General features: G+C 41.3%; 1 pseudogene across 1 annotated transcript; it reads left to right on the top strand.

The window, feature by feature from the left end:
- Nucleotides 1-13,501: 13,501 nt before the first annotated feature.
- On the top strand, nt 13,502-14,199 carry LOC311615597 (ATP synthase F(0) complex subunit C2, mitochondrial-like; annotated as a pseudogene). The gene has a single exon. The product of its transcript is annotated as an ATP synthase F(0) complex subunit C2, mitochondrial-like (transcript).
- Nucleotides 14,200-15,290: the final 1,091 nt, after the last annotated feature.

The following is a 15,290-nucleotide window of genomic DNA, read 5'->3' as shown; positions in this document are numbered from 1 at the left end:
AAAAATATATGTGTTTTTTTTTTTTTATTTCAGAGAGGGAAAGAAAAATAGAAACTGATGAACAAAATAGATCCAGAGACATAGAAACATGGAACAGACTGACGAATTTCAGAGAGGGGTTGGGAGTATGGTGGGAGATTAATGGGGGAACTTATATGCATATATGCATAGGCCGTGGACACGGACAATACTGTTAAAGGCCTAGGAGGGGTGGGTGCAGGGGGTCAATGGAAAAAGGGGAGGCATCTGTAATCTTTTCAACAATAAAGATAAATTTAAAAAGCATAAAGATGTGCCCCGCTTTATTAAAAAGCTCAATATGTAAAAATCTTAAAAAACAAACAAAAAACCTCACACACACACACACACACAAATATCAATGATAAGAGAGGATCATTGATTGGCTTCCTCCTGCTTGGCCTGTACTGGGGTATGTGCCCTGACAGGGAATCAAACCATGATCTCTTGGTTCATAGGTCAAAGCTCAACCACTGAGCTGGATTACACTATTTTTAATTCTAAATTCTTTCACATCCGTGGTCTCATGCAAAGTTTCCAATGACCCTGGGATTGGTATTATTATCTTCACATAGTCCATGTGGATACTGAGAGTCAGAGTTGATAGATGGTCTGCTAAGGTCACATAGCCAGGAGTAGAGCCAGTGCTGAAGATATGTGACCTTAGAGCTCTTTTCTCTCCAACATAATACTTATCAACATCAATGACTCTTAGATAATTTTTCTTCCATCTGCTATATATTTATTGACCACAGATCTTGTGTGTGTGAATCATTGACTTGGGTAATAATGCAGTAATCCTCCTGTCTCAAGAACAGTTTTTCCAGTGTGTTACATGTTTCCTAGATTAGTTTTTTTTTTTTTAATTACCCAGTACATTTTCTTTCAAAGTTATTTACCTTCAAGCCCAGCTGGCTTGCCTCAATGGTTTAGCATCGAACTATGAACCGGGAGGTCAGGGTTCTATTCCTGGTCAGGGCACATGCCTGGGTTGCAGGCTCGATCCCCAGTAGGGGGCGTGCAGGAGGCAGCCAATCAATGATTCTTATCATTGATGTTTCTATCTCTCACCCCTCCCTTCATCTTTGAAATCAATAAAAACTTATTAAAAATAAGTTTATCAAAAGAGAAGTTATAATTTTATTATTCAGTTTTCCCCAGCACATTATTCTTCCCCTGATGCTTAGCATATAGTATCTTTCACAGAGTAGGGACTCAATAAATATTGAAACTTTTTTAATGGCTCTGTATTCTATTGAACCTGCCATTATTAGAATGTGACATACATAAGGAGTAATAATAATTTAAACACTTATAGCACTTAACAGTTTGACGCTCTCAATTCCTGACTTTCATGTATGTACAATAGATTGCCTGGATCAGACAGGGGTTGTAGATGAGATATTTGTCAAGAGAGAGTCCCCTAACCTGAAGATGGTGGCTATTTAGTGATAACAAAGAAAGGAAACATCTACCTCATACTCTTATGTGGTGACTAACCATCCAGGTTTGCCCAGGACTGCCCTGGTTTTAGCACTGAAAGTCCAGTGTCCCATGAAACCCCTCATTCCCAGGCAAACCAGGAAAGCTAGTCTCCCTAGATCACTTTGCATGTATTATCTCATTAACCTTCACAGTAACACTATATAGGAGGTACTATTATTATTGTCATTTTACCAATGATAAATGTAGGTTCAGAGGGGTTAAGTCACATGTCTAGTGTCACAGCGAGGATTTAGTGAAGTTTCAACTCTAGTCCTAATGGGACTGACTCCAAAGTTACATGAGGACTGAATTACTGAAGTCCTCCTGTTACAAAAGACATTCTTTGACTTGCTCAGAGAACAACAGAGAATTTAAGATAACTGGAAGAAGTGCAAATTGGGATAACTTTCATGGCCTGGAGCTGAAAACTCTGGTTCAGCACAGTCATTCTGGTCAAGGTGTCTGTTAAAGCCTTTCAAAGGGAGTAAGCTTTGCAGAGTTACTCCAGAACCTGTTAAATTCATTAGCAAAGGGCAAAATTCCCAGAAGGCTGAAAGAATTTCCTCTGACAACAATATCTAGATAACCTACCAAGTAGTATGGCCGAACTCCACCCAGAGTGGAAATTCAGAATCACAGTCACAGTTTGAGCTAGTTACTGTTGTTTTTTCCAAATGACCCACAAAGACCTAGCAGGTAGCACTGTTGCCTTTCATTGGAAAATCAACATCATGACTATTTTCTTATATTTAAGGTATATAAGGCCAGGATCCTATTACAGACTCAAAGTCTTAGGAAATGCAAGGTTGGAAGCTCCAGGATGGAACTTTCAGTAGACATATGGGCAGAAATAGCAAAAGAAGTACATGGAAACAAGTAAACAGGATGTATCAGAAAGAACTAGCAATGCCTTCCAAACCACTGTAAGAGTGTAGGAAACTGTATACTTAAGAGGTGCCACGAGGAACATTCTGGAATCAATAATAAGCACACCATTTAAACATTTCTCAAAAAGCTTAGGTAGGAGTTTGTGTCAACATCCCATCAAAGCAAATTTAATACATACCACCCAAGGGTTCTGCACCATGGTAGGTGGAACAAACCTCAGTGTTAACATGTCTGCTCATATCACTGACGTCGAGTTTGATTTCATCCTCAAAAATTGAAGGTAGGTCTTTCAAGACTCCATTAGCTAATACCATACATATAACCATGCCAGGAGGTTCCAGAAATTCGAGTACACTTTCTTGCTCATGAGCCAACACATTTTGTGAGACAAAAAGAACAATCAACAGATGTTTTAACCAGACAAAAATCCAACCAATGAGTTCTTCAGACTTAATTATTGCAACTTGTTACCTGAAGCTGATGAAGTTGATAATTCTAAATAAACCGAAAAAGCATAATTGCCACCTACTTAAAAAAAAAGAGGTAACTTTCAGAAGGGCAATACCCATCTCTGTCTACTACAGTGCTTTGCACAGGGAAATCTCATTCAGTAAATTGATATTACTTTTGGCCAACAAATGTAACAAATAAACTGTATGGATCATTCCTGGATTAGCTGCCTTCTTCTAAACTCCCCTGGCTCCTTGGGCTTCCCCTATCATAGTGCTGGTCACACATGTTTATCCCAATGGACTATTTCATCATCTGTCTTTCCCACTAGACTGTGAGCTATGTCTGCCCTGATCATTACTGCACCCCAGTGCCATTTTTATGAATGGTTGAATGTATAGAATATTAATTATACTCTATGTTCAAGAAGTACAAGGCTATGGAATACTATATTTGCCACTCTTTCTCCAGGTTTCCTTGCTCAGCCAAATCTGTGAACTTAGACAAATAACTTGGCTTCCTGGGAGCCAGCTTCAGTTAGAGCAGTGGACTCAGTGACAGACTTTCAAGGGGGCACAAGGCATTTTCTTACACTAGTACTCTGAGTGATCTAAGGTCGGAGGGAAAAATAGATTGTCCCTTCAGACAAAGTTGACAGGGGAGGCTTAGATCTTGTGATTAGAAGCAGGGCCTTTGGCCTCAGACAGGGCTTAAGGTCAATCTCTAGTATATTCTAACTTTAGACAATTACCTCATCCCTCTAAAGCAGTGGTTCTCAACCTTTCTAATGCCGCGACCCTTTAATACAGTTCCTCATCTTGTAGTGACCCCCAACCATAAAATTATTTTTCTTGCTACTTCATAACTAATTTTGCTACTGTTAATGAATAGTAATGTAAATATCTGTGTTTTCCGATGGTCTTAGGCTCTACAGCAGCAGTTCTGTTGAGAACCGCTCGCAGGGTCACCTGCTAACGGTTCTCATGTAAATTTTATATGTAAAAATTTTTATATGTAAAAAATACATGTAAAGTGACTTAGGGTGACTAGTAATTTTGTAACAGTAGCAAAATTACAGTTATGAAGTAGCAATGAAGATAATTTTATGGTTGGGGGTCACCACAACATGAGGAATTGTATTAAAGGGTCGCGACATTAGAAAGGTTGAGAACCACTGTCTTAAGCAAGCAAACTCATGGCCAGCCACGAATTTGACATGCTTGCTCTAAAGCCCCATTTCTTTAACAGGGCTTGTTTTGAATATCTTATCATTGCCATTGACTATGCTCAAGGTGAATTCCTAATTGCTTGTATGTTTAGAATTCTTACAATATTTGAGTAATAAAGACTATGATTTACTGAGCACTCATCATGTGTCAAGCTCTGGCCTAAGTGCTTTAGATGCATCATCTCATTGAATCTTCACAATAACCCTTAAAGATAAGGATTTGTGTTGCTATTTTATAGATAAGAAAATTAAAGCTTGGAGTAGTGAAGTAAGTGGCCAGTCCCTGGGGTAGCTGGTAAATTGTAGAGCCAAGATTCAAGCCTGATTTTGTCTGACTTCATTCTGCTGTAGAATAATTAAGGGATATTAAAATGGAACCTTGTAAAAGCCATATAAATAAATAGAAAGCTTTTGATTTCTCTTAAGAGGCCATTAGTTTCAGCAGCCTTTTGGCATCAAATGGAAAAATAATAAGGTTGGCCCATCAGTACAAGCAGAGAAGGCCACTCTACCAATAAGCTGGGCCCTTCTTCCCATTGCTAGCTAAAATAATTACCATCTATTTAATCACTTGAATGATTCTCAACCTGGACTTGTGGATCTTTCATTTGATTTTCTACTTAATTGTAGAACATCAGAATAATATGTAGATAGGACCTTTAAAAACACTACTTTAAAAAAAAGTAGAAGTCTCCAGTTCTCAAATTTGTCAAATTCATTGAGCTTTGTGTGATGGAAGTGGTAAGTTCAGTCCTTCTGTAGGGAGTTTCAACCTCATGGATGCTTTGGCTTAGTTAACATTGGGAATGGCCTTGGTGACTAAAATTGCTCCTGTTGCCCTAGTTTCAGGCCAAAATTTGCAAACTGCTTAGGTTCGGGGAAACATTTTAGTCTAACTGAGTGTGATTTCCACTTCTTTGGAGAGAGGCCAAAAGCTGTGCAAAGTTAGAGATAAAAGGAAACCTGGCCCGGATACGGGGGCGTGCATGGAGAGAGGTCTATGCTTGGGGTAGGGGATGGGGAGTCTCTGCTGCTCTCTGCTGGCCACAGGCTGGTGCTACAGCCGCTGAAAAAGTGACTCATTCAAAGTGCTGCTGCTGGGGCTCCTCTTCCTCTTGCTACTACCATGATTACTATCACAAACTAGTAGCACATATAAAGTGCCCTTCCAATGCCAGGTACTGAACTAGGTGGGGTGGAGACAGATGGGACAAGCTCTGGTCAGTGTTCTTGACAAACTCAATATGGTGGGGAAGACAGACTCCCAGTCACAGAATTATAATAAAGTGCAGTTATTGTCACAATAGAGCAAGGAACAGGATATGTGTGTTCCTTCAATCAGCAGTACTGAGCTCTTATTCTGTGTCAACTTCCAAGTGAGGTTCTGTGAAAACAATAATACCACCTATTTGCATTTTCACAGAGCTTGATGTTTTAAACATTCACTTAGTACACATCTCATTTGGTTATCACAACAAACCTGTGAGAAATGCAGACCAAATATTAATACCCCCATTATTTAGATTAGGAAAATGAGGCTCAGATGGATTGCATGAGGTGCTATATGATATAGAGTTGGCTGTTAGGTTACAGAGCTTGGACTTGACGGCCTGATTTCAAATCCATTCCCATGACTATTGCACCACACTGCCCTGTACTGCTTACTGAGATGTAAATAGAGTAATGATTGAGGCCAAGTGCTCCTAGCATCCAACCACTCTCTATAGACAGTGCCAGGCAAATTATTTCTCTTTGCTTCATGTTCCCCATCTTTTATTTATTTTTTATTTTTTTAATATATTTTATTGATTTTTTACAGAGAGGAAGAGAGAGGGATAGAGAGTTAGAAACATCGATGAGAGAGAATCATCAATCAGCTGCCTCTTGAACACTCCCTACTGGGGATGTGCCCGCAACCAAGGTACATGCCCTTGACCGGAATTGAATCCGGGACCTTTCAGTCCACAGGCCCACGCCCTATCCACTGAGCCAAACTGGTCCCCCATCTTTTAAATGGGAATGATAGCAGTACTTAACTTATAAGGTTATTATGAGGACTAAATGAGTAAATGCTTATATCAGTAAAATAGTAAACACTTAATAAACATTAGGTCTTAATATCACTCTCAATACATGAAGCAGATAACTTTGGCAAGGTGTGAAGAGTACACTCTGATAGCTCATTTTTCAATCTTTCAGAGACAATACCTCTTCCTCTTGTCTCTAAGAGTATTGTAGAAATCACAGGGCTACAGAGGATAGAGGAACAAATTTTGCCCTAGTGAGGTGACCTCTGTCTTTCTAAAGATAAGGAGGAAACTGCCAGAGGGACCAGGACTTGTAAAATAGAATTTTAAAATGTTCATGTTAAACGCAATGTCATTGAGAGGTAATATGTCAATATTGCTCTAGAGTAGACTCATCAGTGAAAAATCACATGACACTCATGTCAATGACCAGATTATAGCTTATTAGTATACATCAGCAGTTTAATTAAGTCATATTTTTAAAAATATATTTTTATTGATTTCAGAGAGGAAGGGAGAGGGAGAGAGAAAGAAACATCAATGAAGAAAGGGAATCGTCAATTGGCTGCCTCCTGCATGTCCCACACTGGGAATCAAGCCTGCAACCCGGGTATGTGTCCTTGACCTGAATCAAACCTGGGACCCTTCAGTCTGAAAGCCAATGCTCTATCCACTAAGCAGAACTGGCCAGGGCAAATTAATTAAGTTGTATTTTAAGAGACGAGATGTTTGGTATGCATTTTAATAATTAGAAATGGCTTTTGTTAACAGGACATTTATCAATAAAGGAAGTTACAATATGTATCCATGTATGCAATTGAAAAATTTTATCTGGCTGAAAATAAGTGAATTTTGTAGCAGAAAAAACAAAAGAATTAAGAAGTGTTTTTAATGAGCCCAGCCAGTGTGGCTCAATGGTTGAGTATCGACCTATGAACCAAGAGGTCACAGTGCAATTCCCAGTCAGGACACATGCCTGGGTTGTGGGCTCAATCCCAAGTGTGGGAAGTGCAGGGGGCAGCTGATGAAAAGTTCTCTCTTATCATTGATGTTTCTATTTCTCTCTTTCCCTCTCACTATCTGAAATCAATGAAATATAGTTTTAAAATGTTTTTATTGAAGAAATTACCTTGTTAAAGAGAATTTAAAAATTATAGAGAATTTATCATTGGACAAAATTCATCTTACCCATATCTGCAAAACAAGGGCTGATACCGAGAATGTGGATAAAGAATTAAATAATAGTACTAGAGGCCCAGTGCATGAATTCATTCATGGATGGAGTCCAGCCATTCTGGCCCCAATTTGGGCAGATCAGGGCTGGGCCTGTCAGGAGGAGGAGATGGCGGGAGGTTGGCCAGCCATCCTGCCTGGATCAGGGCCCAATCAGGGCCCCCAATCAGGACCAGGCCAGCTGGGGGAAGGGGCTGCAGGCAATTGACCAGTGGGGTGTTGGGAGGCTGATTGGGAGCAAGACTGGCCATGGGAAGGGGATGTGGGTGGTGGGCTGACTGGTCCCACCCCCAAATGGGGTGGGGGTGGGGAATGCCGATTAGGGGCCAGTGGCCTGGGGGAGGGGCCATGGGTGGTTGGCTGGCGGGCCCTGTCCCTGATCAAGGTGGAGGGGGCATATTGGGGCATGGCCAGCTGTGGGGAGGTGCTGCAGAAAGTTGGCTCACCAGTCCCACTCCCTATTGCGGTGGGGGATGTAATAAGGGATAGGCTGGCCAGGGGGAAGGACTGCAGGCTGTTGGCCGCTCAGCCCTGCTCCCTACTGGGGTGGGGGGTGCAATCAGGGGTGGGCTGCCTGGGGGGAGGGACTGTGGGCCTATGGCGGGTTTAAGATTTTGAGGAACAGCTAAACAATTTTCCAAAATTAATATGCCAATTTACCACCCCACAAGTAATATATGATGGTCAAAATTCTTTTGGCGTCATTCTTGATTCCTCCCTTTTCCTTAGTTCACATGTTTAATCAATCACCCAAGTCTTGCAATTTAACATCCTAAGGATCTCTCAAAACTGTCCGTAGCTGTCCAGTCCTAGTACTACTGTTTTGATCAGTCCTATGTCATCTCTCATTTGAATATTGCAATAGTCTCTTAATCGGCTCTTGCCTCTGACTGCTCCTCTACTTGCTGTCAGAAAGAGATTTCTAAAACAGGCATCTGACAACATCATGAAGTCCTTTAAAGCAGTGGCTCTCAATTCTGGCTATGCATTAGAATCACCAAGACAGATTTAAAATATCCTGATGCTCAGGTTGCACCCAAGACCTATTAAGTCAGAATTTCTGGGGTGGGATCCAGGAATCAATAATGTTAAATCTTTCCAGGTGATTTCAATATGAAGCCAAAACGGAGAAACACTGCTTTTTAGTGGCTTCCTATTGCTCCTAGGATACAGTTTAAGCTTCTTAATGGCCCAGAGGTCCATCATCAGCCCCCTTATACCTGTTTATCTGCATCTCTTGTCCCTCCCTTCCTCACACTAAATACGCCAGCCACACTGATCTGCACATGGTATCCTGCAGAAACATGTTTTTCTTCCCTGTCTCTTCTGCCTGGATCCTCCTACCCAGGTCTCTTCCCTTAGGGAGCTTCTACTCATTCTTTAAGATTCAGCACCCCCAGGTCCATCCATGTCACAAAGGGTAAAATTTTATCTTTTTAGTAACCCATCATGTAAGTGTACCATACCTATTTTATCCACTCATCTACTGATGGGCTGTTTCCAAATCTTGGGTATCCTATATAATAAAGAGGTAATATGCAAATTGACCCTCACGCCCTCACAAAGATGGCCATCTCTACATCATCACAAAATGGTCACCACAGGATGGCTGCCCCCACATTGTTACAAGATGGCCGCCCCATGTCATCACAAGATGGCTGCAACAAGATGGCAGCCCCCACATCGTCACAAGATGGCCAGCAGGGAGGGTAGTTAGGGGTGACCAGGCCTGCAGGATAATGCAGTTGGGAGTGATCTAGCCTTCAGGGGAGCAGTTAGGGGGTGATCAGGCAGGCAGACAGGCAGGCAGAGTGGTTAGGGACAATCAGGCAGGTAGGCAGGTGAATGGTTAGGAGCCAGCAGTCCCAGATTTTGAGAGGGATGTCCGACTGCCAGTTTAAGCCTGATTGCCTAAGGGGTTCCAGATTGGAGAGGGTTCAGGCCAGGGTGAGGGACATGCCCCTTCCCAGTGCACAAATATCATGCACCAGGCCTTTAGTTGTAAATAACACTGCAATGAATGTAGGGTGCATATGTTCTTTTGAATTAGTGTTTTGGGTGAACATTGTGCTAAGTGAAATAAGCCAGTCAGAGAAAGACATATGATTTCACTCATATCTGGAATCTAAGGAACAAACTGAACTAACAAGCAAAATAGAGACAGACTCATAGAGAACAGCTCTCTAGTGAGAGGGGGGGAGAGACTGGGGGTGTTAGGGGATTGAACAATAAAGGAAAAATAAGAGAAAGAATTCATGGACACAGACAACAGTGTGGTGACTGTGTGGAGAGGAGAGTGTGGATGGAGGTGGGAGAGGGTATAGGAGGATAAATGATGCAAATAAAATAAAATTTAATAAAAGGATTCATCACCTCTAAGAACTCTTCTTATGCAAGGTTTCAATCCTTGATCCCTATTGGAATCATCTTCCCCAGAAGACTGGGACACCCCCCCATCCCCACCCTCTGCTTAGCTGATTCAGTCATCTCTCATCAGCACCTGAAACTTATTATGCCCTCTATAAAGAGTTGTTGGGTGAATAAATTAATTAATATCCTCAAAAATATAATATTTATTGTTTGACATCTTAACAGTCAGACAGTGAAGGCAACTGGACAGAATAAATAATGACTTCAACCATGGAGAAAGGGCCTATATGTACACATATAATACCTTAATAAAAAATGGGAAAAAATGGAGGGAAAAAACTCCCCACTAAGAATGGAACTCCCATTTGACCCAGTAATCCCACTTTTAGGAATATATCCCAAAAAACTAGAAACACCAATCATAAAGGATATATGCACCCCTATGTTCATAGCAGCACAATTCGTCATAGCTAAGATTTAGAAACAGTCTAAATGCCCATCAGCAGATGAGTGGATTAGAAAACTATAGTATATCTACACAATGGAACACTACACTGCTATAAAAAAGAATGAATTCTTACCATTTGCAACAGCATTGATGGACCTGGAGTGTATTATGTTAAGTGAAATAAGTCAGGCAATGAAAAAAAATACTACACAATTTCACTCATTTATGGAAAATAAAGAACATTATAACCTGATGAACAAAAACATAGATACAGAGGTAGTAAAGCACCGAAAAGACTCAAATTACAGTGGGAAGGATGGGGAGTGTTGGGGAGGGTAGAAAGTGATCAACCAAAGGATTTGTATGCATGTATATAAACACACCAATGGAAACAACATACTGAGGGAATGGGATGAGGGGTGGGTGAGGCTGGGGGAAGGTCAATGCAGGGAAAAGGAGATATATGTACTACTATATGTAATACTTTATTTTTATTATTATTTATTTTTTTATTGATTATAGTATCACATAATTGTCCTCATCCCCACATTCCCATCCCAAACCCTTCCCTACATATGCCCTCACCCCCCTGTTGTCCATGGCCACTGGCTAGGCCCAAATGCATGCACACAAGTCTTTTGGTTGATCTCTTCCCTTTACCCCCGCCCTCCCCTACTTTCCTCTGAGGTTTGAGAGTCTGATCGCTGCTTCTCTGTCTCTGGGTCTGTTTTTGTTCATCAGTGTATGTTGTTCATTATTTCCTCTAGATGTGTGAGATCATGTGATCTAAGAAATACCCTTTTAAGAACCTAAACTGAGACAAGCCATAATGGTTATGCTGAGAGGCAAAATGAATAAGTCTGTACTGAGTTCCTTTCTGGGCCAACAGTTCTTTTGAGTCCCAATTTCAATGTCAAATAGTTCCTTATGTGTACATGTCAGCCATGGTATTTCAGATCTGGTTGGTGGACAAATGGTGGTGATGCAGGTCCGACTATCTCTGGTTTGGTCCTGGGCATCCTTCAGACAGCTGCTGTCTGCTGGTATGGTGAGGCCTTGTCAGCATCTTCCATCTCTGAATTGTTTCTCTTCTGCCTTCATGGCTGGAGCACTTCTGTCTATTCCTCTCTGTTACGGGATTCCACATGGTCTCGGAGTTGTTTTCTGAAAATATACAAACATATTCTCGACCAAAAGTTAATAAAGAGATATTTTCTATAAATTTGACTTGGGATCCTTTTTCATCCCCCCTCCCACCAAAAAATGATTTTTCCTCTGGCTTGTTTTGACACCATGTGTGTATGCTCATGGGTATCTTGCTGTTAGCGTTTCGAATGAAGGTTAATTTTCTGAAGTACATAGATGTAAATAATTGCAGGATATTTTTCCTTACATGATATTCTTCCACTGTCACCCCCTTTTTAAATTTAAATAATAGGATACTTTTGGAAATTTTATAATGTGGTCTTGATAGCTTTTACATTTTAATTATTTGCGCTAAACTATGACCGCTGTAGGTTCATAACATGTTATGCAATTTTACCATAAGACGCTCTGCCAATAAGAATTTTTGTTAACACTTCAGGAACAGCTTTTTGTACAGTACAATCAGTTTTTCTAGAATATTCATTTATTTCCATTAGCCACATTAATTTCCTAGGAGAAATTGGCTACTATTCAATTGTCAAATTCAACACCCTAGCAACAATCTTATTTACCATGTGTGTATTAGTGGAATTGATTATTTGCCTTCTTGAGAAGGGCCTGAGCATTCCTGCTACTAGGCTGGATTTAGATATTAAAAACCCTCTTGCCCACACCATAGGCACAAGACTTCTCAAACAAGTCTTGTTGCAGTGAGAGGGCAGCTGCTGTCAGCCAAGTCTCTGTCTGTCACCTGGGTCCCAATTTGAGCTGTGCATGGGAAGCGAAGTAGCCATGGGGGCAGGAGACCTCCCTCAGAATGGGAGAAGGTTCAGGTGCCTGCCACATCGCAGGGGTGGTGGTGGTAAGGGTCTGTGCTCCACCTCTGTTGACCCCCAAGTTCTCTCCTGATGGCCCCTCTGTGACTGTGCCTGTCTTAGGTTGTTCCTTCCCTGGGGAATCTTACCCGTATCTGGCTAACCAGCCATCCTCCGGGGCCAAGCAGGGTGATGTGAGGTTTAGTTCTGTCTCCTTGGTAGCCTATGCCCCCATGGGCTCCACGCCGAGCACCTGCCTCGGGAACCCCTCACCTGCTGGCGGGGCCCAGGTGCTGATGTCATATTTTTGGCAACCCATGTTTCGTCTCCAGAGAGGGCCCAGCTCCCCACACTGGACGGGAGAGAGATCCATGGTACCAGCCACCATGGTGCTTCAGCCTCAGCATGAACTGAAAGGTCAGGCAACAGTTGTGGGCACCTGGACCACGAGAAGAGGGTCATTTTTGGCCAAAAAGGCAAGACCGGCCAATACAGAATGTTCAGGTGCCTTCCCAGGGGGCCCTCTGCACAATGGAAGGGATGAAGTCCTTTCATGTCGTTTTTAAATTGCTGCCAGACATTCAAAGGATTGGTTTGTAAGTTTGTTTGGGATAATTATACAATATGCTGTTGTAATTCTAAAATATCTAATACTTTAAACAATAAAAACAAAAAATATGTAATACTTTAAACAATAAAAAATAATAATAAAATAAATAATAAATAATAAAAATATATATAAAAAATAAAAATATTTATTTTACCTAAAAAAAATAACTAGACTTTTGGGGGTGATCATTTTCTAGTGTATAAGATATCAAATTAATAATGTTGTACATGTGAAACTTATGTAATAAAAATTAATTAATTAAATAAAATGAAATACCAACACTAACAGTAATTTTCTATATTGCATGCCAGCTATAAAAGTATGCAGCATTTGGAAAAACACAAGACTATATAAGTAATAGAATATTTTATTATTTTAATAATGCTTTATTGTTGTTTAATTCATAATTTTCACTCAACCTTGGCTATAAGTTGAAAATACCTAGGGAGTTAAAAATACCGATACCTATAAGTAAACCAATCAATCAATCAATCAATCAGAAAAGTTACTTATTTAAATAAATACATTTTAAAATATTCCTGCTTGCCGAAACCAGTTTGGCTCAGTGGTAGAGCGTCGGTCTGCGGACTCAAAGGTCCCGGGTTCGATTCCGGTCAGGGGCATGTACGTTGGTTGCAGGCACATCCCCAGTGGGGGGTGTGCAGGAGGCAGCTGGTCGATGTTTCTCTCTCATCGACGTTTCTGGCTCTCTATCTCTCTCAATAAAATATATTAATAAATAAATAAATAAATAAATATTCCTGCTCACTGTCTTCTCTGCATTGGGAGCAGCTCCCCTCATCCCCTGAAAATGTGTGCCTGCACCAAGTTTGTCTCCACCCCCTCCTTGGTCAGGAGCGCCTCAGCTGAGCCGGTCAATGTCTGCAGTGGTGCTGAAATGACCAGAGACACTGACAGATGAGAGCCGCAGCAGCTTGGCAGCCCCATGTCCTCTAACTTCGATTGTTTCTAGCCGCAGCTTCCAAACCAGTGCCATTTAAAGGGACATCGACATAGCAGCCAAGATCATTGGGGCTGGGGCTGCCACAGTAGGAGTGGCAGGCTCTGGGGCTGGAATTGGGACTGTGTTTGGGAGCCTCATCATTGGTTATGCCAGGAACCCTTCTCTGAACCAACAGCTCTCCTAAGCCATTCTGGGCTTTGCCCTCTCAGAAGCCATGGGGCTCTTCTGCCTGATGGTGGCCTTTCTCATCCTCTTCGCCATGTGAAGGAGCTGTCTCCACCTCCCATAGTTCTTTTTCCCATGTCTTGTCTGCCCTGTATGTTCCTTTTCCTATACCTCCCTTGGCAGCCTGGAGAAAGTGGTTGGCTCAGGGTTTGACAAAAGGAAGACAAATAAATAAATACTGTATTAATAATAATAAAATAAAATAAAATAAAATATATTCATTTCCCAGAGATTTTTATTTCACCCATTTATAGCATAGCCTGGACATTAAGAGTTTTTAAATCTCTGCAGATGATTCTAATATGCAGGCAAAATTGAGACCACTTGCCTTAGGTTTACTTCCTAGATACCAAATTCACTTCCCCTGACTTGGTTCTGGGCAGTTGACATTGGCAATGCTATGACTTGGTATCTTATAATGGCTTTAGTCCCCCAGTCAGGACTTCCACTTAGGCTATTCTAAGGGCATTATTTTGGAATGATAGCTGACCACCTCTAGGAGTTTCCTTCCCCCCAGCCTTTGAGAGTTTATTCCTATTATTCCACCTGTATTTGCAAGGATTCTGAAGCCCACTCTTCTTTGCAACTTGGCCTTTTAAAAATCACCCCTTTCAGTAGAAACCGGTTTGGCTCAGTGGATGGATCCTCGGCCTGAGGACTGAGGGGTTCCAGGTTCGATTCTAATCAAGGGTATGTACCTTGGTTGCGGGCACATCCCCAGTAGGGGGTGTGCAGGAGGCAGCTGATCGATGTTTCTCTCTCATCCATGTTTCTACCGTAACTCTCTATCCCTCTCTCTTCCTCTTTGTAAAAAAAATCAATAAAATATGTTTTAAAAATAAATAAAATAAAAATCACCCCTTCTGGCTTTAATTTTTGGCTTGCTCTTTCTGTGTCCAAACTGAAAACTCAAAATGAGAGAAACCCACACTACGGAGTGAGTTGCTGGGGTTTGGTGCCAAAGTCTAAACGCCCACTTTCCAATCAAGAGTGACTAAACTATGAAGTAGCACAACCCCACCCCCCCCCGCCCCTTTTTAGTTCCTCACAGTGCCTGCTATCACCGATTTTATAATTAGTAGTTGATTAGCATAAAAAAGATCTTCCTTCCTGAATGAGGCCTCACAATTCTGCTTTTCATCTTCTTACCTAAATTGCAGAACAATTTAGGGTTTTGGTTTGCTTGCTTGCTTGCTTTTTGTTTTTACTCAAACTCATTTTGAACAAAGTAGCTTGAAAACAGTGTTAGGCTGTTTCTGCGTACAAATAAAAGAGCACCTTTTTAAGCTTGTGTTTTGTCAATGTAAAAAACATTCAAACCTATGAAGAGTTTATTTGAGCCAAACTTGACAATGGCCAGGAAGCAAAGTCTCAAAGGATTGA

The sequence above is a fragment of the Pipistrellus hanaki genome, assembly GCF_964339955.1.
Source record: "Pipistrellus hanaki genome assembly, chromosome: X".
In the NCBI taxonomy this organism is placed as follows: Eukaryota; Metazoa; Chordata; class Mammalia; order Chiroptera; family Vespertilionidae; genus Pipistrellus; species Pipistrellus hanaki.
Note: the sequence above shows the minus strand (reverse complement) of the source record. Positions and strands in the feature narration are given on the sequence as shown.